Source organism: Patiria miniata, unplaced genomic scaffold (assembly GCF_015706575.1).
Source record: "Patiria miniata isolate m_02_andy unplaced genomic scaffold, ASM1570657v1 HiC_scaffold_17, whole genome shotgun sequence".
NCBI lineage: Eukaryota > Metazoa > Echinodermata > Asteroidea > Valvatida > Asterinidae > Patiria > Patiria miniata.
Genome location: NW_024037055.1, coordinates 14002821 through 14029944, shown reverse-complemented (window position 1 = coordinate 14029944; position 27124 = coordinate 14002821). Strand labels below are relative to the sequence as shown.

Here is a 27124-nt window from a genome sequence, read left to right as displayed (position 1 = left end):
ACCCTTTGCATTCCAAGGGGTGGGTGCCTATGCTACACCCATGCCCACCATGCAGGCTTTGCACTGTGACCTCGCACGTAGGCCCTGTCAAAAAAGTTCTCACTGTGGGAAGAGAGATCACAAAATCCAGTCACTATCAAATTGTAATTTTGGAGAGCTGCATGAAGCAGAGTCCAGTGGCATTGAGAGTGTTGTAGTCGAGTACTTTTTTTCGAGTACCGAGTACTGCCGAATACTTGTACAAACAGGGTCCGCAATAAGCGGTATCGCATCGCAATTTGCGACACATTCGAGGCCGACTGCGACGCAATTTTTAAAGTGCATCGCAAAACTGCTATACAACATTTTGATCATGAAAAGTTGACCCAAAGTGTACTTGCCACCAAATTTCGGTCCACTAAATTTCACAACTATCGGACATGGTAAACATCCATCATGTTTTGATTTAGTTAAGCTTAAATACTGAAAAAGAACGTCAATTTTGTTCAGCTGTATAAAATCTGTACGTGTTTAGTTTGTAAACAGGCGGCGTCTGATAACGAGACCACGTGATAAACGCAGCTAATAATTTGGAATCGCACTTATGATCCGGACATAAGGAATGCCCGGAGCGTCAGTGCGATACCAAATTATCCGCAGCATGTATCACGTGGTAAATCACGTGCATGATCGGAGAAGGTTGCAGGACGTACGTCGAGATTTTACCTCGTACTTTAATCTGCTGCGAGTGCGACTGTGCGAGGAATAATTTATGGATTTAATAAAAGAAACAACACGTTTTTACGCTATCTGGTCAAGTATTCAACAAACTTTATTCTTATTCTCACTCACTGGTAAATATATGCATGAAATGAGTATTTTGGTGGCTAAAAAAATTACATGCACGTCGTGCATGCTCAGTCATGTCAGTAAAAAAGCTACGTGCACAAGTTAAAATCTACATTATCCGGTGCATGCGTGCACCCGGGTAAATCGAGCCCTTTTCTCATCACTATTCTTTAGATATTTGTCGGTTTATCTTAAACATTTTGCCGACACGGAAAACGGGTTTACCCCTTCAAGTAAATCACTTGATACGCACGTGGGATTCGTGGGAACTAAAACGTCAAAATCCCAGCTGTGTTGTCGTTTGTGCGCTGTGTAGCATATTGATGAAAACATGGCTACTACGAAAACTACCGGTATCAAGGCAAATACTGCCAATAATTGGCAGGCGGATCTAGACCCGGGCCAGGAATGGCCCGGGTTAATAAATTGCTTTTTCACTCGAAAGTTATTCCAGCAAGCATGCAGCTCCTGAAATAAACAGACAACTGATGAGTCATTAAGTTCACAGCTTAACGTAAGTTACTTCTTATTGCTTTGTAATTTGTACAGTCTGACACTGACAGGTAAATAGTAATTGCAAAGCCGAGGCTAAATTTGAGTTTAACAAAACTGCTATGCAAAATTGGTAAACTGCTATGCAAATCAAAATTTGCATAGCAGTTTTGCTATACAAAAAAAAATCCTTAAGGCTTACCCTGTGTACAAACTTCTCCGAGTACGAGCACTTTTGCTTCCGACTACGAGTACGAGTACTTCTATTTCCGAATACGGCCATAAGGCAAATGGTTCATTGTGCCTAATTGGCCCAGGCCCAGTCAGACCGATTAACAGACCCACTCATGACTAGCTGTTAAATGTGTTTGTCTGGACGCGCACAAAGGAAAATCAGGAAACTTTGATTTCTCCGCAAGCCAATCAAAAATTTCAAACTGAAAGTATCGATAAAATAAGGCTGTGGTAAGCCAAGCTATAGGCCTACCATTTTTTTTTTTCGAGTACTGCTGTTCGAGTACGAGTTCTTCGATGATAGAGTACAATTTCGACATGTCAAGTACGAGTACTTTGCTGCCAGAGTACGAGTTCTGTCGTTTCGAGTACGAGTACTTTGAAATTCGATTGCAAGTATGAGTACGAGTACTCTGAAAAAAGTACTCGCGTACGAGTACCGAGTATGAGTACTACATGTACAACACTGGGCATTGAGAACTAAGTTTGGCTGGACATGGGAAAGGAGGGCTGGAATTTTATAAGGTTGTGCCTGACTGTGGTTGTTGAGAGAGAGTAGGCGTCATTTCATCCCGCAGTAACTTGCATTCCTTCTTTATTTTAGGCCAAGTAAACAAATAAACCAGTTTGTCGTCCCGCCCACTTCCTTTTTCCTGCCTGCCTCCTTAAAAAAAAAAATTCATACATTTGCAATATATTTTGCAAATTTGTCTATATCCTGTCTTTCTTTGTTTCCAAAATAATTGGTACATGTAGCTATGTAGAACTAGAAGAGTGACTGCTTCTTTGGACACAATTTTGTAAATTATTAGCAAAACTTTTGCGACCCCATAAATTTGAGCTGTTTGGATGCTAGTTGTGATTTCATTCGTGAAGTTTTCGTCTTTTGCGGACGTTGAAGAAGCTACTATTTTTGCATAATTGGTGATTGGTCACCGCTGTTCCCGAGACACACAACGTGTATCGTAGGCTACACTGTGAACGACACAAAAAACGTATTCGTGCTCCGTCGTGTCCGATGTAAACAAGCGGGTTTTTTTGTCTTTGCTCAGGAACGGTAAGACATTAGGTTGGTTTCCTTTCAACCAGATGTTTGAAATAGGCTAAGTAAACCAAAAGTAAAACATGAAAGTTTCAAGGATTTCAGGACCTTGTGCCCCTTTAACTTTTAAAGAAAAGGTCCAAATCACACAGAACAAAAATCCTATCAAGGGTAAAGAAACACTCTATCATCTCATGATAAGATTTAGTTTCCTCAGAAAAAAAATGTTGTTTGAGTACATTTTTTTGAGACATGCTGTATTTCAATAGACAAGGTGAATGCTTGAAAACTGTATTGTAAATTTGTAAATTAAAACACCTTGTATTTGAAACTGTGTAGGATTGTTACAGTTTTGCAAGGGAACATCTGTGGCGCATAGAATACCACACCTGTACCTGTACAGATGTTCGTATGCAGGAATTACTTTTTAGAAATGACTACTCTTGACCTCAAAAATGTCCAAGGCCATCCCTTTAAAAAACAAATTCCTGACACAGTACAGGGGCCAAACAACCGCTTCCCATGACCCATTGATCGGGCACACCTACCCTCTGGCACTCAAGATGCCCCTCGGTGATCAACTTGGACTTGAGGTCGCGCCCTCTGACCCCTGCAGACTAGCCTTGAGAGGAGAGGTCAAGTTATAACAGTGCAGTGTAGGTGGCGTGTCCTCAGGGCGTTCTGGATATCAATATGGTGTTGAAGGAATGTTATAGTGTGTAAGTGATTTGTTTACAAGTGCAACAGGTTGTTAGTGTGTGCAGGGCATCAGGTAGCTGTGTTTGCTACTGTAGGTGTTGCAGTATTTAAGATCACTTCAATTGGAGTGCTTAAATATACTTTTCAATCGAGTGTCACTCATTTTGCTCAGGGAGGGATGTGGTAATCACGTTAGGGCATGGTTAGGTGCATTGCTAAAATTGTCTTCAGATTTTTAAAAGCTTAACAGTTCAGGTTAGGACTGTCCAGTTTTCGATTAATTTAGTATTCAAATGAACCACACAGTGGTTTTGACAAGCGCCCCTCGAACAAAGATATTGACTAATTGGGGAACTGCTAACATCATGAGGGCTGGATAGCTCAGTTGGTAGAGCACTGGAAAGGTAATCCGGAGGTCGCAGGTTCAAGCCAGGCTCCAGTCAATTTCTTTGTGCAACTTTTCAATTGCTATAATTCACCTAGTCAGTTTCCCTGTGTGGTTCATTTGAAAAAAATTGTAGGCCTAATTAAAAATGCTGAATCCCCTCCAAATGATCCCCGTTTGCCATTTCCTAGGTTTGTATCGTGACTTTTGGCGTGATCCCTGGCTGTATGGTGTTTTATGGCTTCTGACTAGCGCCCCTCAACAAAGATATTGACTATTTGGGGAACCGCCAACGTAGGGCTGGATAGCTCAGTTGGTAGAGCACCGGAACGGTAATCCGGAGGTCGCAGGTTCAAGCCCCGCTCCAGTCAATTTCTTTGTTCAACTTTTCAATAATTTAGTACTATTCGATTAAATTCAAAACTGCATTTGACCGAATACTCAAATATCCGAAACCCGCCGTTCAAGTTCTACACGCCCCAACTGCAACTGCGTGCCGCGCCGGTCAAAAGTTACACGCAAAGCGCGCCGGTTAAAGTGTGCTTGCCGGGATCGATATTTATGGGCCGCTGGAGTGCTTTGCAATTGCAGTAAGTATTTTATAAAGTCAAAAACCTGCTAAAAGGATGGGAAAAATGAACCACCGTCTACAAAAAGTTATCATTGACAAAAAAGTGGCATCTGACAATAAATAAAGTGCTGCAACTTTACGATTAAAATAACATCAGAGTCGTGTGTGTTTGTGTGTAGTTTTTTTCTTCTTTTGAATATTCCAGAACCAGCAAATTGTTATTCGAATATTTGGTTAATGATCATATATGCGGTATATTTGGGACAGCCCTATAACAGTATGGTGAGTTTGCTTAGCGTTGGAGTCAGAAGGTCTTTATTTGTTTATTTTCTCTCAGTCAGTGTTACTGATCAGAGGCCAGCCAGTAAAACTAACCATTGGACTGGGGAAAAGTGACCGAGAGGAGAGTTTCCCAGGCTGTTTGCACTGGTCTGAAAATGGGAAAAGTGACTATTGTCTTGGTGAATTTTACAAAAGAAAGTCCAATGTGAACACGGCTTTGAATAAAAAAGGAGAAAAACAAAATGGAATTTATTGCTACCGGTCTTTTTTACATGTGACGCGTAAAAGCCACACCATCTTGGTTCAATGACTTGTGGGCTAGTGGCTTTTCTGTATAAAAATTACCCCAACTACAATGCCCTTGTATGCTAGTTCACAACAAAGTGGCAAAAAATAAATCCTGATTTTGATAAGAATCAGACAGGCAGCCATTAGTGCCAAGTGTACAGAGTTGGACAGTTGTCAATGTACAGGAATTTCTCATAATAGATGGCTACGCGCTTCAGTGATTAATTGCTAATCTATCCATAATTTGCTCTGCAGGGTTTCCCCCTGGTTATGAGGCCATACAGCCATACACAGTACTGACAATGTTCTATTGTGTGGAAGCAGATTTGCTGTAGTTTGGAATGTTGGTTTTTTAACAGAACATCAGGTTTGCTGTAATTTTCAGAAATTAACTATTTGAGGGGTTAGTATACGGTACATGTAATAGATCAAGTATTAATTGTCATGTTTGAGGTTTTGTGTTCGAAAATGCTGGAAAAACCAAAAAAACCCAAAAATGCTCAAGTAGTCTGGTTCCCTGACTCCAATAAAGATGAAATGGATCAATTTATAGATGACGGAAAACTGTAAGGTAAGGGAACCAGTCTAGCTGGCCTGCACCCATTCATGAACATGTTACCAAAAGCAAACAAAATTTGGACTGAAAAAATAATTTGGAGCACTAGTTGAAAAATAGTTAGGGTTTTCCAACGGTAGTTGGCCGACCACCGTTGGAAATTTATTAAAAAAATACCACTTTTCTTGAAAATGACTTCACACCAGGTGCCATAATTTTACAGGATGCTTTAGACTGTCATTCACCAACATCCTAGTAAGGTATTTCGTAAATTTTTTTGTAGTTTTGTTTTTCGATGTTTGCTATTGTTGTAAACTTGCAGCACTTGCAAGGAATGTAGGGACATTTGCAAGGAATGTAGGAAAACTTACAAATTTAAACATGCAAGGGCGGATCTTGGACCAAATTTCAGTGGGGGGGGGGGGAATCAACTGATGTTTTTACTTGCCAATGTTATTGCTTCCCCACATTCTGTGTTGATTTTCAATGGGTATAATAAAATAAAAGCTCTTTAAATTCCTTTCAGGAATTCCTTGAATGATAAACACCAACATGCCCACGGATTTGTGGTTTATAAATTAAGAGCAAAGATTAACACACATCCTTTTATTAGTATGGTTTCCTGAAAAAATTCCCCCAGTCTTTCCTGTAAGTGTTGCAACAGACCAACCGAAGTTATTTGAAACAAAATACAAACAAACAAACTACTGAGGTAAATCATGGACCCTTTCGTACAATTTTAAAGGGGTATGATGGCCTGAAATCCCCGAAAATATCATGTTTGGATTGTTTATCCATACTATTTCAAAAGTCAGGTTGGAAGGAAACAAACCTAATGTCTTACCGTTCCTGAGAAAAGACAAAAACACCTGGTTGTTTACATCGCGACTTGAAGGAAATGTTGTTGCATACGCATATGTACTTATTTCTATTCGTGTCTATTCAATGTACCATTGGATATGTACATAGTAGCCAACTCTATGGTCAATACACAAATGTTAATTGTTTCTTACACATCGGCAGAATGCAAACCACTGTACGACTGGATTCACAACCAGCACTCAACAGCTCGATTTTTCAGAGACAGAATTTTGACCCTTGAAATTCGTTTCCGCATAGTTCTCGCAAGAATAACACAAAAACGCGTTTGGAAACTACAAATGGAAACTGAATGAACAGGACATATTTGAGGTGGAAGTTGGATATCAACAAAATTCCACAACTGGAAAAAAAGTACTTTATTGTACATCAAATAATCCAAAACATGCACCCATCCACCACAAGAACCACACAATTATTTAGGCAACAAATGACCTTTGTTGAGTTCATTGCTGGAGGCATTTCACACGTAATTGGTCTGCAATGGATACAAATAATTTAATAGATGGAGCAGGTTTGGCTCACAGTGTCTGGGTGCATATAAAAGTAGCAGTGGTAAGCCTTAATGCTTGGTTGCAGATCACACTGACTGTATTGTCTGGTTGTTGTTGTCAAGTACCCATGAGGAAATAATATCAAATAAACTCAGGGGACAGTCCCCCTTAATCCAGGGTGGCTGCTGGAACATGGTACATGTAGGTTTAAAAGTTATAAAGGGAATATACAGCATTTGCTTTTGCTGTATTTTCAGAAATGGATGGATTGGGGGGGGGGTAGTATTTTGTAGTAAATACTCATTTGAAGTTTCATGTTATTCATTAGATGAAATTTATTTTGCGTCGGGTTGATGTAAATCAAATTAGGTTTTGCCCTTCACCGACGTATTTACACTGTATACTCGGTGTGTTACCTCCCGAGTGAAAGTTGGAAAAACTCACTCGGGTGGGACTCGAACCTACGACCTCCTGCTTTCTAGTGCAGATGTCTTACCACTCGTCCATTGAGCTAACGGGATCAGTTGGCCGGTTCGAATCTATTGTACATAGCAGTGGGTACCGCATAAATTTAATATTCATAAGATGAAATAAGCAAGAGGTCGTGGGTTCGAGTCCCACTCGAGTGATTTTTTCCAACTTTCACACGGGAGGTAACACACTGAGTATACAGTGTTAATACGTCAGTGAAGAGCAAAACCAAGTTTGATAAGTTGCGTGTTCATAGATGCTTGAAAAACCAAGAAAATCAATCATGTTCTGGTACTCTGGTTCCTGACCCACTTACAAAGGTATTTGCTTTCACTTTCACAACGCTGGTCGGCCGACCAACGTTGGAAATTGATACAAAAATACCACTTTTGTTGAAAATGTCAGCACCCCAGTTACCCCAGTTACCCCAGTGTGGTCATGTGACATGTTGGGCTGGGCTGTCGATACTTTGACAAAGTTTGGTTCAAAAATCGGTCAAAATATATGTAGGAGCAATAGACAATGTCAACATTTGTTAAAGAAATAGTCTATCATTTGTAATCTGTGCATTTTGTTCGTTTCAAGCAACAAAAGTGTTCAAAATCTAATGAAGGATACTGAACAACTAACCTGATGAAGTTTAAGCTCAGCTTCAGCTGTATATTCCGAGAAAACAGCATTCTAGGATCTCAATTTCAAATCAAAAGTTACTGAATCATGTTTTGAATTGGGCCTGAATTCAGCGTCCGAGACGCGTTCTCACTGAGCCGATTGCTGCTAAACGCGATGTCGCGCACTGATCCGACGAATTATAGCAACCGCGCGCGTGTGTGCGTGTGCCAATGCTTGCGCGGGCTTCGCCGAAAAACAAAACGAACTACTAATTTAAATTTTCCTACGGGTGCGTCTTAAGATGCACCATTGGAAAGGCCTTCTTTTGTTGATTACATCAAAATGACAGCTTGCCAGAAAGAATAATTTCACAGGGAGTTTAGTCCCCTTACTATCTTTCAACCAAGTATGTTTTTCAACAATAATTACGCCAGTTACTTTTCGGATGGCTGCAAACGATGGACTATAGCTTTAATAACTACATGTAATGGACTAGTGGAGAGACATGATGATTTGTTGAGTTGCTATCCCGCAGCTAAAAATATACATTGTCAGACTCTAGTCAAATCAGAACCAAGAAGAAATCAACAAAATTGTTCGTAAACATACAAGGTCACATCAGCACGTCTGAAATTACAATTGTACATGCACGGTCTTTCCGTTATGATTGCGTTTATGGAAACTTGTACAAGTGTCCGTGGGAACATTAATACTAGTAAACTTAATACAATGCTACCAGACCCAGATGGTGAATCTGTGTCCCTGGTAAGAAAAGTAAGAGTAGGTTTAATCTCTTGGCAATTTTAATCCTAAGTAAATCCCTTCCGTATTCTAGCTGAAAAGAAATTGTACGCTGAAGGAAACAGTGTGTGATGCTGTTCTTTTCACAGGAGTCAAACCGAAAACGAAACTTAATCTCTGAAGCTTGAATTTTCCTGATCATGGTTTCTTGCGGAACTATAATTCATGTTTGCAAACGCCATTGTTTTGTTCCTACCCAAAATGAAAACGAAATTTACAGTTGCAGGTACGCCTTTCTCTTTTATTCTGTTTTCTTTTTAACATTTTAGTTTTGTTTTAATAAAGGACAATATTTCTGGACGCTTGTTGGTTCCTTATTTTGTGCTTTATACTACTGTGAAGGTTGATGTCTTATAATTTACATTGTTCAACTAAATATCAAGCACATCACATGCATGTATTTTTTTCAAGGTAGCCGACTAGCTGATATTTGAAAGGGTTTTAATAAAGATTGGAGCTAATGATAGTTTAAAACTGACCGTCGAACAACAAAGTGACATGCGACACACAATCTGACAAGGACAAGGACGTTTTACTTCATCTGCTTGACACCACTCTTAAACATGTTTCAAATATTCATCTCAGAATAATGCTATCCGAATGTTCAGTGGATGATCATATAATTATTTGAATACTCGCTATTCAGCACTACCCTAGTACGTGTGCATCAATTGCTGCAGATCTGTGCACTATTGTTAAAGTAATAATTGTTCTGTAAACAATCCTGACCTGGACCAGAGTTGCAAAAGGATTGATTTACGACTGTTCTGTCAGCAGGTGAGCTACATGTTGTAAATGGTCGGTGATTTAAGGGGCCAAGTTAGTTTGTAGGGCATGGGGCTGAACCCACCTTTTCTTGGCAGCAGAACACGGAAAGAATTTATGTTGACAACTCATATGCCACTACCGGTATAACAAACACTGCTTTTTAGCATTTGGCTATATAGGCCATCAGGCCAAAGAAAAATAAAATAATAGTTCTGCTTCCGATTACATGGCATTTGAAAATAGGGTAGGTAGGTAGGGAAATAAAAAAATTTTGGCCCATTTTTTTGTGTGTACGATCATAATGAAGGCGTGTGCGTGTTGTCAAGGGTAAAAGGTAGAAATTGATGGTTTTGGGTTTTTTTTCCTTTAGGGTAGGGGCTGTCAGAATAGGGTAGGTAGGGAAACCGGAAGCAGAACTATTTTTTTTTGGCCTAAGGAACATCCCCATCAATATACAAACCACCACTTTAGGCCCCCCCAAAAAAGTGTCCGGTTTCTGGTATGGAGCTTGCCCAAAAAGTGGTGCGGTGATGCGGCTTTTTTTTTTTTTTTACCTGTTTTTTTTGCTTCAAATGTCGGCTGATGACTGCAAATGGTGCCCGGCTAAACTTACTGCAAATATATGGGAGTCCAGAGAGGCCACATAAAGCTTATTCTCGACCATAACCCAATCTAAAAACAGGTTAAAATTGTGCAGCAGCAGGATTCCAGTCAAACCAGTGAGTTTGGCGGTTTTGAGACATCATCTTTCATTGAAAAAAAACCTTTTTCATTTTGCCGACGCGCATGGCTACGGTGACGCGCGCGCATACCAGAAACCGGAGACTTTTTTTTTTTGGCCTTAAGTAACATTTTTTTATGGACGCCATCGTGTTTGTTATAATGGCGTTCTACTGATATGCCTGTGTATCTTACTACTTACATTGTAAATATGTACATCTTACTAAACTTACTGCACATCTTCATAATTACTACTTACTATTTGACACATTTGTTTGTGCTATTTTGAGAGGGGGCCATTTACCGAGTTTTGGGACCTTGCTAAAGTATGCCTAGCTGACTCCAAAATAGCTTGAAAAGTACAGAGCACCGTGGTCCAGTGTTCGACGTCATGTGCCATGGTATGGGTTTGAACCCTGATGGGGAAGAGGGTGCTTGTGTCCTTGGGCAAGACACTTTACTACAATTGCCTCTCTCCACTCAGAAGTATAAATGGGACAACTGTGAAGGTAGAGACAAGATTACGCTGATCTCAACTGCAGAGCCTCAAGCTCAAGCAAACTTCTCTCCAGAAAACTGAAGTGCATGTGAGAGGCCCCCTCTTCACCAGAAGTGGGCAATCATGGGCCATTGTGTAGCTTATACCCCGGTACATGTATTGGTTGTAACCACTTAAAAAAACTAAGACTACCGTACTATCACAATGCATAGGAATCCTGTGCGCTTAGTAGCCCTTAGTACAGTACATCTTTAGCTTTGATTGTGCCACTTGTATGGAGTCAAGTACCATTGTGAGTTTAAGCCCTTCCTACATCCAGAGATTTGCTTGGATAAGTGGATTAAGTGCCTCGTAATCTCTAATCCCTAATACGCAGGCATTCATTGCTGAAGAAAGACTACTCATGGTTGAATTGCTGGAGATTAGAAATATCCTCAGGCCTGGCTGTCATAAGCCAAACCAGATTTGCATCTTAAAATGGACATTATGTGGGCCAAAATAATTTCCTGCAACATGTCACACTGGAGTGATGATATCTGAGATGTTAAATCCACAAAAAAAGAACTGAGAAGGAATGCTATACTTTGCATTGTTTCTTCAAATGATTGTAAACAGTACGCGTATCCTGGTTTTGGGTGGGGTGGTAGTCGAGAGGCTAGAGGTTGTGGTTTGATATACGCGATAACCTGTTGTCGCAATAATCCACTGCCACGCGAGAGCGCTCTCATGACCAACCATTATCACCCACGAAAAAGTCTAGGCCAATTCTGTTGGTTGTGTAATGCACGCGCACCTGTTTGGCCTAAGTTATATGCAGCGCGCAATTAAAAAAATGCATAGTACTATTAGTAGTTCCAAAGCAAACTCTCAAATTTCTTCCAGTAGTACATGTACCGGTATGTATACACATGTAAAAAATACAGGAAGACTTTTGTGCTACTTCACTGGTCAGCTCTTTTGTTGTGTGTAGTATGTGTGGACTGAAAATGGACCGTTATTGCCTGCAGAAGTAGCGCATGCGCACTAGTTTCCCCCATTTTTCAGGGGGAGATTTTAGGAATTGGCCTGGCTAGACGACGTTCTGACGGGGTTATGGGTGATAATGGTTGGTCGTGATAGTGCCCTCTCACGGCAGTGGATTATCGCGGCGGTGGGTTATCGCGTATCAAACCTTATAACGATGTCTAGCCCCTAGACTAGTGGGGTAGGGAATGGGCAACATGGGTATTGTTTTCTGAAAAAGTGGCCCCCACAGGCTACATGTCCGGTACATTTTTTTGTGGGGGGGGGGGGGGGGGGAGGTTGTATGACTAGGATACGCTACTGATTGTAATGTTCCAAATATGTTCAGAGCTCTTTCATTTTCCCTATCAATATGTAATGTCTTCATTAGGCCTGCAATAAAGAGAAGAAAAGTGAGCCATTAACATGTCAGGCATGGTGAAAGCCGTTCATGTTCATTGTACATGTAATGTGTACGTGATCGTAGAACAGTTGGAAACTTTGCGTAACTCGAAGTTTGGATGTCTTTCAGAGTTTCAGTTTTTTATCCCTTCCCTTCAGATTTGACTTATCGAGATTTCACGGCTGACTTTGTATTTGCAGAGCAAAATGAGAAGCCACATTTGTGGTGGTGCCACGCCTGTGCGCAATTTGCCACAAATTTTTAGCAGCCCCTTCCCCCATGCACTCTATTCTGACTGAAACAGACACTAATCAGATTATATTAATATTATCAATATTTTAACTGCACATGCACACAATAATATGGGTCACGGGTCATTCGGGATAATCGAGCGCTCGTGCCCAAGGGCACACAATGCTAGTGTGTTAATATACGAGCAAGTGGGTGTTTGCGTAACATTGCATATTATATAACCGACATACATATCCTTGTCATTTGATTGGTGGAACTCACATCACGTGACATTCGTTATTAAGCCCATTCACGCCGGGTCTCAAAAAGTAGGCCTACCGGTACTATCCGCCCATGGGGAATGGAATATTGAACAGTTAGGATCATGCTTGCTCCAAGACGCGGTGTTTGTGTGCAAATGCATGCTGGTGTGCGCGTCCAGCGTTGCGCCTAGCGCGTGTTGTTCCAAAGAGCCATGCGCTACAGAGTGGGTTCAAACATTTTCGTGAAGGGGTGGTTTGGAAGAGAGAAATACATTTCCCATCAATTTTGTAGTGAAATAAAAGTTAAAATATATCAAATGATAAGGATCTACATATAATGTCAGTTATAAAACAAATATTGAGTGGCTTTAAATTGTGACATGGGAGTAATATTATCGCTCGGTAAAATTTGGACTTTTCCAGTTCACTCAGCTTCGCCTCGTGAAATGGAAAAGTCCAGTTTTACCTTGCGATAATATTCCTCCCATTTCACTCTGAGCCACTCCATATTTGTATAGCATCACATAGCGATTTTATCCGAATGACCTTTGACCTGGACTACTTCATTGAAATACCGAACTGGCTTATAAATTCAATACATGTACATATTCTGTGAATCAAATTCAGATTAAACAAACATGAAACTATTACTTTTGTTTGTGTACACGCAAAACAGCAGGATACCATTTGATAAATTGCCAAATGATTGTTATAACACATGTCAAAACTCGAACCCTTCGTCAAGAGAACTGCAACACTGCAATAATTGCTCAATATCCTAGCCAAAGCAGGAAGTAAAACCAACTGCGATACATGTTTATCTCATTTTTCTTCCGCCGATTCCCCCCCCCCCCCCCCCAGTATAGTGTTGACACACTCAGGCATTGCACATTTATGTGTTGGGGCAACTCTGGGGAAACTTTATCGGTGGATATCGATATCCATAGGCAGGAAGCTAATGGGCGGTTTGGACTTGTAAGGAGTTGAATGTAATCTGGGCAAACTTCCCAGCTTTTGCTGTGTCCTGGGCCCAAATGTCATAGCTCTGGTAACCACAGAATTCTGTGCTTATGATCACCATTCTGTGCTAACAGCGCTAGCAAAACAAGTTCTGTGTTAACTCTGTAACTTCAGCACAGAATCCTTAGTTTCGGGATGCACGCTTGCGCAGAAGCCAAAGTTCCTTGCTAACCTATGAAATATGCTAACTGTAAGCACAATCGGTACCTGCTTCAATAAGGCCCCAAAAAAGTCTCCGGTTTCTGGTATGGAGCTTGCCCCAAAAGTGGTGCGGCGACGTGCGGCTTTTTTTCTTTTTTTACTTTTCTTTTCTTCAAATGTTGGCTGATGACTGCAAATGGTGTCTGACTAAATTTAGTGCAAAATATTGGGAGACCAGAGAGGCCACATAAAGCTTAAACTCGATCGTAATCCCATCTAAAAACACGTTAAAATTGTGCAGCAGCAGGATTCCAGTCAAACCAGTGAGTTTAGCAGTTTTGAGACATCATCTTACATTGCAAAAAAAACTTTTCATTTTGCCGACGCGCATGGCTACGGTGACGCGCGCGCATACCATGAACCGGAGACTTTTTTTTTGGCCTAAGCCAGGGCTGCCATTTTTGAGTAGGAGCTGAGCGTGAGAATTTGGTGATGGAGCGTGGTCAGAACAAACGTGAGCCCGAAACACGAAGCCCTAAGGGTGTGGAGTTCAGGGCCCGGATCCCGTAAAATTTTGGATTCTATTTCTAGACGCTCTGTGGTGCGATATGAGGCAATTTCTGACCACTTTAACCAATTTTTAACTGGCAAAAGATCACCATTTACATGTAAACATCATTTTTGAGTTGGGAGTCAATTTTTTTTTTTTTTTTTTTTAGCGTGAGGAATCCATTATGAGTGTGAAAGCGTGAGAATAAGTATAAATGCGTGAATCGCACACTCAATGTGTTGGCAGTGCTGAATAAGCAGAACCATGAAATAGTATGGGCCTGTACATTATTAGAATTGTCTTGTTGCATTTGCAAGGAGCACTCCGGAATCTTCAAAGATCCTCTCTGTAAAGGAAACAACATTACTTTTTAATAAGAGGCATTCATGTACATGTATAATAGTATAGTAGCTTGGCCATAATAAGAGGGGTGGGGGAGTGTGGCGTAGTGGTTAGGGTTCATGAATCATGATCAGAGGGGTCAAGGGTTCGAATCCAGCTACTGGTCATACATTGTGTCCTTGGGCAAGCCACTTCACCCCCACTTGTCTCCCATCACCCAGGAGTATAAATTTATGGGTACCAGCATTAGCTGGGAAACCGGAGATAAACGCCCGCCTGATGGGGCTCACATTGGCTTGTGATAGACTAACGTACTACTTGGCCCTACATTTATTTCTCTCAATCTTGCCAAATCCCCTCTTTCATACCGGTACCTTGTAAATCTGGCTCAGTGTCAAGAATAAGGAAACCAAGGGTGGGTAAAATCAAGTGTGGGTAAAATGTTAAAAGTATTGACTTCCTTCCCCTTTTGATCAAGAACTCTTTTTACACGTAACAATCCAAAACAGAATATCACTGGAAGTGAAGGGCCCAATGCTTTCTCAAACTCTAGCTTCCTAAATTTAAATCTGGGCAATCCAGAGAAAAAAAACCCCGGTAACCCCCCCCCCCCCCCCCCCCCCCCCCCCCCCCCCCCCCCCCCCCCCGACAAATAATGTGAAGCATTGACTGTTTGTTTAATTTCTTCCCCCTTGAACTTCATAATAAGGGCATACCGGGCCAGGTTTAAACAAGTACACTAGCTAAGGGCTTGGATGCGGATAATAGCTGGGGCTGAAGGTGAAGGTCATTTTCCACGCCGGGGGGCCCTAGCCGGTTTACCAGCCAAGCACATTGTTCCCAATTCATACATGTAAATACCTAAATAAAAACAATTTCCAACAATTTTGCTCAGAAATAATTTCACAATTTTTGAAACACCCCCTCTGGCCACGTCTGTGGTATTTGCCTTACACGGGTCTAGCTAAAAATCTCCAAATTTGCACACATGCAGTATTTACTGAACAAACTTCCCCCTTCACCTGCAGACCAAAGATAATTAGCTCCCTAATCTGTTACCGTAACAAACTTAAAATTGAGTGTTTCCCTTTTCAGAAGCACATTTTAAAATAAAACTTGACAAATTTCTCTTTTCACTCACAAACTCTACTTTTTACATTGTTTTCCTAGTTCCGGAATTTTCCTAGTTCCGGATCACTTCAAATAAAAACCTACCTCTTTTGGATAAGTCTCCAATAATTTTTTTCGGACGATGTGCATTTTGAAAAGGAAAATGTAAGCTCCTTGATACACAAAGATTTTTTCGATAAAATCTTTAGAAGAGGAATTTTGGCCAGATTTCCGACTCGCACTTTGACATGTTTGGATGGTTTGTAGAAAATCGCTGGAGCTGCGAATCGACGATAAATTTTCTCCTCTGTATATTACTTGTACCGTGTGATTTCGAATATTTTGTTCATACACTACAGTCATATAAACTCTTCCATCGAATGCTTGTTGAATCAAAATAAGTTGTAAAGCCTCTAATTTTTAAAAATTCGCCAAGGAATGACCGTATGCTTTTGCCTAGTTCCGGATAGCGCGTGCACTTACAACCAACTCACGCGCGTTAATCGATTTTGTGTGACGTATTCTGTGGTCATTCTGGGTCAAAGATTTTTGGTCGGTGCGTAAGTTTGAGCCGTTGCGCTGCAGACAAAAGTTTCAAAATCCTAAACCTTTTTTTTTCTTTTTAAAGTTTGCTATTTTTGGAAAATGAAATAATAGGCCTACTTTATCAGAAAATATGCTTAATTCGGTTGGTTCTGGCTGAAAAAAAAAAAGGTTCTCTCGTGATTTTTTTTTTCGCGTGAAGCAGTTTTGATCGATTCGGAACTGATTGAACCGATCCGGAACTAGGAAAAGTGACATCGGTACTTTTGACGTCGTAAAATCAAAATAAAGAGAGCGTAAATTTTAAAAATTATTTTGTGGTCTCTCCATCACTCAAGGTAAACTTTTTAATGTCACTTGAATTTGTGGAGTAGTTGAGCCGAAAGCAGCCTGAATGATGTTTGCTATCCGGAACTATGAAAACGACTGTAGATCATTTGTTTTTGTTTGAAGCAACAAAAGTGCTCAAAATCTAAAGAAGGGTGATTATCAACTAACCTGATAAGTTTTAGCTCAATGAATGCTGTATATTCCGAGAAAACAATATTCTAGGATCTCGGTTTCAATTCAAAACTTGCCGAGTTTTGAATTGCGCTCGAAATCAGCATCCGAACCATGTTCTCATTCAGCTGATTTCAGCTACGCGATGTAGCTCACTGAACCGACGAATAATAACAAACGAGCTAGGAACAAACATTTCCAAAAAATGACCTTTTATTGTTTTCTTCCAAATAACAGCATGACAGAAAGAATAATTTCACAGGGATTTTAGTGCCAATACTATCTTTAAACCAAGTATGCTTTTCAACAATAATTTTGCTGCAAATGATCTACATGTACTTCTCTACCTTTAAAGGGAATGTACAACATTTGCTTTTGCTGCAATTTTCAGAAATAAATGGATTTGGAGGATCAGTATGTTACAGCAAATATTGTTAAACTGACTTGTTTCTCGTTTTGTACATGTTGGAAAAACTAAGAAAACCTATCATGTTCTTGTAGTCTGGTTCTCTGACCCCACTTAAGATGAAACGGAGCAATTATACACTTTGGGGAATTGTAAGGTCAGGGGAATCAGTCTAGCAGGCTTGTACCCCTTCACAGGTGTGTAATCAATTGCAAAGAAAAGTCAGAATAACTAAATATGAAAAATTAGGAATAATTTTTGAAAAAAGCCAGTTTTCTCCAACGCTGGTCGGCCGACCAGCGTTGGAAAAATACAGTTTTTCTTGAAAATGTCACGATTTTAAGGGATGCTTTCGACTGTCAGTCCCTAACAAATAGTAAGGTATTTTGTGATAATTTGATCGTGTCGTTTTTTGATGTTTGCAAACGTTGTATCTTCCCTTTAAAGAAAAAACGATGGGCAATAGGGAGTGGTCCATGTGTGGATATTTTAGGTGATAAAAGTTTGTTTGGATTTGTTTGTTTGTGGTAAGAACTCTGTAATTGCAACCACATCCTGGCCTTCCACATGTAACAATCATGTCACGATTGAGAGCTGGAATGTGTGGTTTGATTCCTGGTCTGTTGTTGGGTGTGTCAAATTCCTCATCACTTTATTTGATTTTGCCGACTGTTGAATGGCACGCCCACAGGCATGTCCAAACATGTGACCAGATCGCTATTTTTTTTGTACACAACTGGGGGGTGACTGCTCTATGTTCCGACACCCCTATGTTCTGACAACCTAGATTGTGTTACTCCCGGTTAGGGTTAGGAATAGGAATATGTGCAGTCGGAACATAGGGGTGTCGGAACATAGAGGTGTAACCCAACTGGGGGGGGGGGGGGTGTTACTTTGTGTGCCTTCCTATGGAGCCATGGTTTTATTACCAGGCTTGAGTGGAGGCTAGTATTATTCAACCTGGTGCAGATTTCGGACTTTATTTCCCTTTTTAAAAAATTCCTCCAGAGCCTCGAATCAGAAAAAAGAAAAGAAAATTGCTGCTTTTTAAGTAGTATCCGACTGAAAAATAATTTCTAAGATAAAACTGAAAATTGTCAGAAAAACAAGCAAAATCTAAAGAGGGCAGAGCAAGAAATCAAACAAAGAACCCCTGATCACAAGCCAGCATGCCTAACCACTAGGCAACGACATTGCCCAACCAAATCTTGCAATTCATAAATTATATACTTCCACACACAGTGTAGTACGCGGTGCCCTAAAATCCTGTAACCATGATTCAAGTTGCCTAAAAAATGGGTACCCTACACTATTGTGTAAGTAACAATTTCGTGACCAGATCACTTTGTGTCATCAGCATTCATCACAGACTCGGACCTCGCTTCTGAAAAATGTACAAAACAAAAATTCAGCTCAACTCAACTTTGTCCCTCTTTGTATAGCAACTGAAATTCTTCAATAAGTTTCATTCAAGGTCAAGTTGGGTCCTGAAAGTTTTTCATGGTGCAGGTTTTAACCCATGGTTCCATTTACATGTACGGCACAAAACCACCCTGCCTGTTATACTCCCTATCCGTTACTGTGACGTCACTTCGGTTTAAAGTAAACCACGCCCACTGCACGTAGCATTGGAACCATTTGAACCGCAAGTTAACGCAATTTGAGTGTTTAGCCAATGGGCGCTAGTAATCATTGGTGCTTGATGCGCGTGTATGACGAATTCACTAACGAACCGGATACAACCCAAAACTGCCAGAGTTAGTGTTTCACATGGGAATAAATACAATGTAATACATTGTGGTACAGGTTCTAATAGGTAAAAGGCACGTAGAAACATTTGCAATTACCCGGTACATGCATGTATCCAGAAATGTTGTCGAGTCGGTGCAACAAGGTCGTAACTCCATTCCGCAACAAAGTCGTATCTCGCGCGAATACGCTCCGTGCAACAAGGTCATATCTCGATGTCCATTGACTTTGTGTGTACATCTGGGTTATTTGTATGACCTTTGGACATTCTGAAACTCGCGTTTCACGTACGGCCCATTTCAGGAAACTTACGACCTTGTTGCACGGACACAACGTACAAAATGTACTATCGATTTAACAAGAAACTCCTTGCTCAAAGTGAAGATAGGACTGGTACCAAATACATGTACCCTGTTAAATTATTCAGCCTGAAATGATATAACACTCAGAAGAAAACAATCATTGAGGGTAGCTTAATAAGAAAGTGTGTCTGCAGGCACAATTTTTTCGTAGCATTTAAGCAACAGAATCCAGTTAAGAGACCCCAAAAATTGTGCAAATGTTTTCTCTGTTTTCTTAGTATCCACTGACGTGAAATGCCAACAGGTTACCGGGTAGTTGTTCATTATGCGCCCGTTTTAAGAACAATTTTGCTTCAAACAAAGAAACAATGCAAATTAATGCAAATTATGATCCTTTTATAAGGTCTCATATATATGGAGCGTCATGGCCTAGGGGTTAATAACACCGGCCTCATGCTCTGGTGTTTTAGAGGCAACAGTGGCGTGGGTTCGAGCCCGGGCCCGGACACTTGTACCTTTAAGCTAGGCACTTAACCATTATTGCTTCGTCCTTCGGATGGGACATAAAGCCGTACATGTAGGTCCCGTGTGTTGTATAATGTATAATGCACGTTAAAGAACCCAGTAACACTTATTGCTAAGAGAAGGGGTTCGCCCCGGTGTTTCTGGCAGTGCGATTATCTTCAGCCATGAAGTCTGCACTTGTGAGGAAGAAGAAGAAGAAGACACCCAGGTCCGAATCTGCATCTTGTCACAGAGGAAACACTGAAGAAATGTGACAGATTTGTTTTTTGTGACAGTAAGGAACTAAAAAGAGAAGGGAAGCCTTATTGCACATGTGTGTGAGTTCTAGGAGCCCCTGCAGTGTGGGATAAGGACATGTCAGGAACTTTCCCATTCCATTCATTAAATGACAGCAGGATTTCACAAACCTCAATTGGGGGCAGTGTGGTTCGCTCGGCCAATGGTTTGTGCAACAGCCTCTTGGAAGTTTACAACTACCGTACAATCATGGAGCTGGAGGTCAGAGTCACTGACTTAATGGGGCCAGGCGGCCGATTTCACGAAATGCTGAGACGTGTCTTAAAAAGAGTTACTCGTCATAACTTGGACTCGTCCTTAGAGGATCGATTTTACCACACTTAAGATGCATTCAACACATCCTGAATTCCTTAGCAACGTCGCTGAAAATTGTATTAACTTAAGATCGGTCTAGGTGCGAAAGCGAAAGCGAATGCGAATTTGTGACCTTGTGGTAAGTATTCGCGCTGTGAATTCGTAAAAGTTGAACATATTGCAACCCCGGCGAATTTCGCAGCGAATGCTTCATGACGTCAAATTCGCTTCACATTCACGTGAATTATGAACCGGGCTTTAGGGTCATCTTATCTCATGATTAGATGCATTACATGTAATGTGTATATATTGTTTGAAATCAGTGCACTGTGTTTTCTTTTTTGCGGAGTTTTGGCCCAAGGGTATTTCATGACAATTTTGAAGCTCATTTTAATGAAAGAGGAGCAAAACCGCTGTGAAAACAGTTATAAAAAGGTTTCTGACACGCGGGTAATTTTAATAATAATTTATTTCTAACTTACAACATTTAATTGTATATAATAAAAATACAGGCCTACACCTATGTAACAACTTTCCTGGTTGTCGGAAATACATGTAGAGGGATGAAATCGTGGAGTGATTCGGGAAGTGATAATTGTTAAATGGTATTCTATGAACTGTGACTGTGTATAAAAGCTATACATGTATAGTATACAGGCATACAACTTTTCCTCGGATCTGGTGATTTCCTCGTATTTTACTTCTCATGAATGCCATTACAAATTGAAAAACACTGTACAAAGTCTTGTGTGGTTTGGAATTTCCTCGTTTTATTCTAAATATTCAGTTGCATGCCTGAGTACAGGCAGACAATAATTATTGTTCATGCAAAACTTTATGTTCTATAAACACGTGGGAAAACTATTTTTTCGCATTTTTTATCAACGACCGTTCCTGAAGCAGTAGAAAACGAATTTGAAACAGCAGTCAAATTGGCAATTTGGCCAACTACTTGAGAATTAAAGCTGACAATTTTTGGATAAACATTTGTGATTTATATTAACAGTGATTAAACAGCTGAAAAATATTCCTTGCCGAACGCATTTTGGATATTAAATCAGTTCACGCCTTTGTAGCAATAAATTTCCATCCAAAATTAATGCTCTCATGACACATTCACATGTACATGTACATATGGGAGCACTGGTTTAAGTATTTTTAGCAAAATTATACTTTCGTATTGTGGTTTTAAAACCAATAGGGCCTACTAGTTTTTTGTATCCCTCATGATTGTATGTGCATAAACTGTACCCTCTGTGTTGCTCTAGGGCCCTTCTTAGGGATCCTCAAATCCTCTGTCGATTACTGCGTGGAATTTTCTCCCCCCCCCCCCCTTAAACCGGTAATTCCTGCTTTACGCATTGTACCGGTATGTCTATTCCATTCTCAGATTCGGGTCTAGCCTTTTTTGTTTTTGTTTTTGGTTTTCTGGTGCCGCAGCACCTTGTAAACCCTTATAAGGTGCTACCGGTACATAATGGGTCTCATAATTTCTCATAAAACTTCATTTACCTTGTCTTGAATAATACTAGACATAATTTCCAGCGCCTTGAGTACCTAATTGTTGGTAGATACGTGACCTATAATATATAAGATTCCGGTATCATTTTTTTGCTACATGTGGATTGAATGCCAAATTGGGATCCCAGAAAACACACAGAAATTCCTGTGGTTGTCAAGTGTTTTATGAGAAATTGTTGAATCACGCATCTATAGGAAATTTGTGCACTGGCGTTTGCAGTTTCAAAATGGCAATGACTAACACAAGACTCCCCATTGTTTTTTTTTTCATATGATGCAATCATCATACAGTTACGGTATGAGGATGAATAGACAAACTTTTTCCTGAAACAATGTAAACATGAAACGGAAACTGCTAGTGTACAATACATACATTCATAGTAGCTGAACAAATAACCATATTTACATGAGACAAACTATAACTCAAAATTGCAAGTTTAGTTCATGGAATATATTAACGCCAGCTACAATACAATGTGCAATTCATGTACATGTACATGTAGGTACCATGATCATGTACACATGTAAATTTTATGCATGCACATGATGATTCGAAAATGAAAAACTTCAAACTAGAGCTTTGTATTGTTCATTATGATGCATGATGGACATTTACTTTGGGAAGGGGGTGCTCAAAACTGTTAATGTACTGAAACTGTCAACTTACGATAAATGTAGATTTAGTTTGGCAGCATGTAATTTTGCCAATGATTTTCACGATTAGAGCTGGCAGATCTAGCTTTCAGGAAAAAGGGGGGGGGGGTGATATGAAGGGGGGGTTGATATGAAGGGAGGGGGGGTTGAGTGAAGGCTTGCCAAAGGCACACCCTGCTGGGTGGGGGGGAGGGGGGGGGGGGTTGCATGCCCCCTGGACAATTTCTGACACAAAAATGTAAAGTGTTTTCTGATAAAACAGGAAAACGTGGCGATTTACATTTCTGCCTTTTTATATAGCATGGCCAACAGCTTTTTGGTGGTTTTGTTTTTGTTTTGTTTTACTATGGGGTTTTTTTTCATGGCATAATTACATGTACATGTACTACCTGAAAAAAAAATCCCCACAGTTTTCCAAACTAAAGAAACCCTTTATTCAAAGTAAATAAAAACTGCCCTTACTTATCAGAGAAAAATAAACGGAAATAAATTATGCGGCAAGTTGGTTCCTATTGGTTTGATTGAATTCCCAAATGGAATCTGCATGTAACCTTCGGCCAACCTCCTACAGCGTAGACAGTAAATCAGCCCGGAAACACCCAGTATCAAGGACCCTAGAATGGAGCCAGAGCCAGGGCTTGGAGGAAGTTTGAGGTACAAGTGGATTCATTCATTTCTCACTGAAGGAACCTTTTTGGTTAGAAAGCAGGTCACAGTGCGGACAGGGTCAGGAGGGAAGGAGTTTTTAAATTATTATTATTATTTATTCGGCCAACAAATGTACAAAAGTGCAATGTCAAAACAAATAAAAATCAGAAAGTAAACAAAAAATGGAAATTGAAAAGAATGACCAGACAAGACTGAAGACTGATGGGAGTAGGACTGGGTTGGTGGGAGGGGGGGGGGGGGGAGGGAAGGGAGGGTGGACAGTTTGATAGGGGAGAGGAGATAGAGGGACAGAAAACAAGAACAATATAACATTTCAAACCGGCCAGGGTAAACAAAAGTGTACTTAAACACTGTAGCGCTAAGGCCTGCCTACCCATGCTCGAAATGTCTACACAAAAAATAAATAGAATACAATGCAATGAAATGGGGTGCATGACGAAAGTAGTACAGGTTGTCCATCGGCGTATTTTCAGAAAAGTGGGGGTAGTATTCAAAATTGTGTCTGATGTATTGCTGAGTAGAATAATTGGTCTTCCAAACGCTTAGTTGGTTTCATTAGGATGTAAACATGTACTTGTCCAAAAAATACAACAATCACAATGCGGGACATGGAAAACCACTTGGGCCACTTTTTTATTTTAATCAAGTTTACAGATCGAAGGCGTTTGAATAAGTCACACGTTACTCTTGAACAAAGGAAATAAATCCTTTGTGTGTTTCTCTAACTGCGCTTTCTCCCTTTCAAGGAAAGTGGCCCAAGATGATTTTCAACCCTTGACTTCGATGAAGCATACATGTAGCGTTTGTTCCAATGCATCAATTTGAATGAAATAAAGTTTGTATGGTAGATTGGTTATAACTTAAAGAATTTGAAAATATTCCAAAACCCACATGCAATATACCTTTATTACTTGGTTTTCGACTGTTAAGCATTGTATAAAGCATTGTAAACAGGGCGAGTCAAAATAAAGTGAGTTAGATTAATATGTTTTTTTGTCTTCAAAAGGGCAAATAAATTTGACACACCAATGAAGCACGAGCATGTTCTTTCACTCAATGAAAAAAACAAGCAATGCACCTTTAAAGTGTCTTCAGTATTAATGTACCATTGAACCAATGATGTCGACTACATGTAGAAGAAATCAAGTGATTTTTTTAAATCACTGATTCAATACAATTTTTTTCAAAAGCATTTATCAATTTACTGAGTTTTGTGGATGATGGGTATTATAGGAACCTGTAAACTCCTTAGTGATGGGTGTAGGGGTGTATTGGGAGATTTAGACACATGTTTAGACATATCAATATTTTGAAAGTTAAAAAAATTTTAAAAAATCTGATTTAAATTAAAAAAATCTGATTTAAATCAAATAAATCCGATTTTTTTTTATTTTTAAAAAAAAATCTAAAAAATCGCCAACCCTGAAAAAAGAAAGAATGCGGCATAGAGCCTATAAACCGTAACCATTCCATAATCGTTTACACGTTCCACATCTCTGAAATCTACTGTATACTCCCGATAAATTTGGAAAACAGTAAAAACCAAAACTTGTGTGCTGGTTTAGAGGCAATGGTTCACATAATCTACAGTGGAGAACCCTGCCTGAAATATTGGCACTGGGCCAAACCATCCACTGTTTTGTCCAAGGTCTGGGCGACCGCTTTAGGCTGTTTGCTGGTTTTTTTTTCCAGCCTTGTCTTCCTCTTTGTTCAAGTTCAACTTCCTCTTATGGCTCTCTGTGAAGCTATTAAAAAGCTGCCCAACGACTTTGATGTGAAAAGCACATGCTATCCATGCTAGACTACTTAGTGACTAAGACATGAAATTTGAGCAAAAGGAGTATAGGCCTTAAATGGAAGCTTTGTTGAATGGCTCTTTGTCCAACTGCTTGATTTTAAAAGGGCTCATGCAATGTATTTTTTTTTATAATGAAAATGCACCTTTGTGTCCCATTTTAATACGTGGTTTTCAATTATCCTTTTGCCATTTATGGGTATTTTGGTGCATTTTTGGTTTTTATGCCAAATGCAAATTTCCATTTTCATGTGCAAAAGTGTCATGTCATTTCAGGCAGAAACCTCAATGTTACAGCTTTTTCAGCATCAAAAGTTGATAATTTTGGATTTTTTTTGTTCATAAATTTTCTGTGGCAATTCGTCGTCGTGTCAGTGCATGGCAGTGTTATCCAATGAACAAACATTTCTCACAAATATTTTCAATGAGTACAGTTTTGGGTTCACAATTTGAGCAGAAAACCCCTAAACTGAACAGTGTCTCCCTGAAATGACGTCACAGCAACAGCGCCCTCAGTTGTCTGGAAAAGCATGGACAATTTTCAGTGTTTAAAGAAGTGCATTTTTCAATGAAATTAACCTAAAAGGGATGTCGAAATTTATCATTCATTTTATAAGAGGAATAGAAAGTTGCACACAATGTGTTCCTGAGAAAAGTTAATCTCGTGGCCCCTTTAAACTTTGATCATACCGGTATTATTCACTCTTTTGAGCTTGGCATTAAGATATGTGTACTGTCCGCACCTTTTTTGAAAATACCGAGATGTACCGTACACTGTACACCGTAGGACTATGAGGTTACATTCTCAGATTGTTTGAACCAGTAAAACTTAGTAGAATACAATGAAGACCTAAATTTGGTCATTAGCTTTTTGTTCACAGACATGGAAACTCCAATCAGTGAAATGACAAATGCAGAAAGATTTTCATTGACTTGTAACCAAATAGTTACAATCAGCAGTGAAACAAGCTTTTGCCTGTTACATGTACATAACTATGTACAGGGTGATTTTTAAAAAATAAAGCGGAACCCAAGCCCCCAAAATATATTTCATATTAAAAAGATATGTACCACCAAAATAATAATGACTGGAAGCCAATTTCTTTTTGCTGAATCCATTCTAAGAATATCACCATTTAAACACTAGCGCAGCTTGCATGTTATTTTAGTCTGGGGAATCCAAGTGCCCGAAATACATGAAGGCTTGGGACTTCAAATGCACAGCACGTAGATTAATTTTATTCAGTGACGGTTGACCTTAACTTTCATGTCTGTATCTCAGATGTGTAGTATTTCCTTGGAAAAAACATTAACTTGAGACTGCTGTTGCTGATTAAAAAAAATAATAATTTCAAGTAATTGAAAATAAGAATGCTTCGAAAGACAGTTCACTGCCTTCAAGCACAATGTTCTAGTACTCGTACCGGTAATTGGAAATATACTCGTACTCGTACTCGGAATACAAGTACTGGTACTCTTACTCATACTCGGAAGTAATCGCACTCCTACGCGTACTCGTACTTGGAAGTACAAATACTCGTACTCAGAGACCTGTATTTGTACTCGGAAGTACAAGTGTACTCGTACTCGGAAGTACGGTACAAGTGTACTTGTACTCGTACTCGTACTCGACAACCTAAGTACTCAGCATTACTCGGTACTCTGAAAATAAAGTACTCGACTACAACACTGGGTTAGAGACTGGTTCCCGCCCCCTATAAGGATAAAAAACAAGGGACCAGGAACCAGTGTATTTGCAGAGCAGATCTGTTTGTACACAAAAGCAATCACATACCGGTATGCATTTCTGTTTTGCAGATGCTCAAATAGAAACAAAGCATATTTTTTAAAAATTAAAACAAAACATACATTTTGAAAAAAAAATTTGGAGGAAAAAAAAAAATTGTTGAAAAGCACGGACAGTGCCAAAAAAAAAAGGTGTGATGTCTCTTCAATGTGCAGCCACGATACTTCAGACCCATGTACATGTACCTGAAACAAAATTTTTGCAGTAAACATTGTCTCTATAGCAACTATATTCTCGCATTACAATGTTGGCATGATGTGATGCATCTTCTTTTTTTTTAACAGGAAGCGGCAGGCACAATGATAAACCAATGAGATCCATGTACCCGAAACAAACTTTCACCCCCAAAAATTATCTCGTTCGCAACTTTATTTGTCT

General features: G+C 39.8%; 1 non-coding gene across 1 annotated transcript; it reads left to right on the top strand.

The window, feature by feature from the left end:
* Window positions 1–3978: 3978 nt before the first annotated feature.
* Trnat-ggu lies at window positions 3979–4051 on the top strand. Its single transcript has one exon. It is a non-coding gene; the product is annotated as a tRNA-Thr (tRNA).
* Window positions 4052–27124: the final 23073 nt, after the last annotated feature.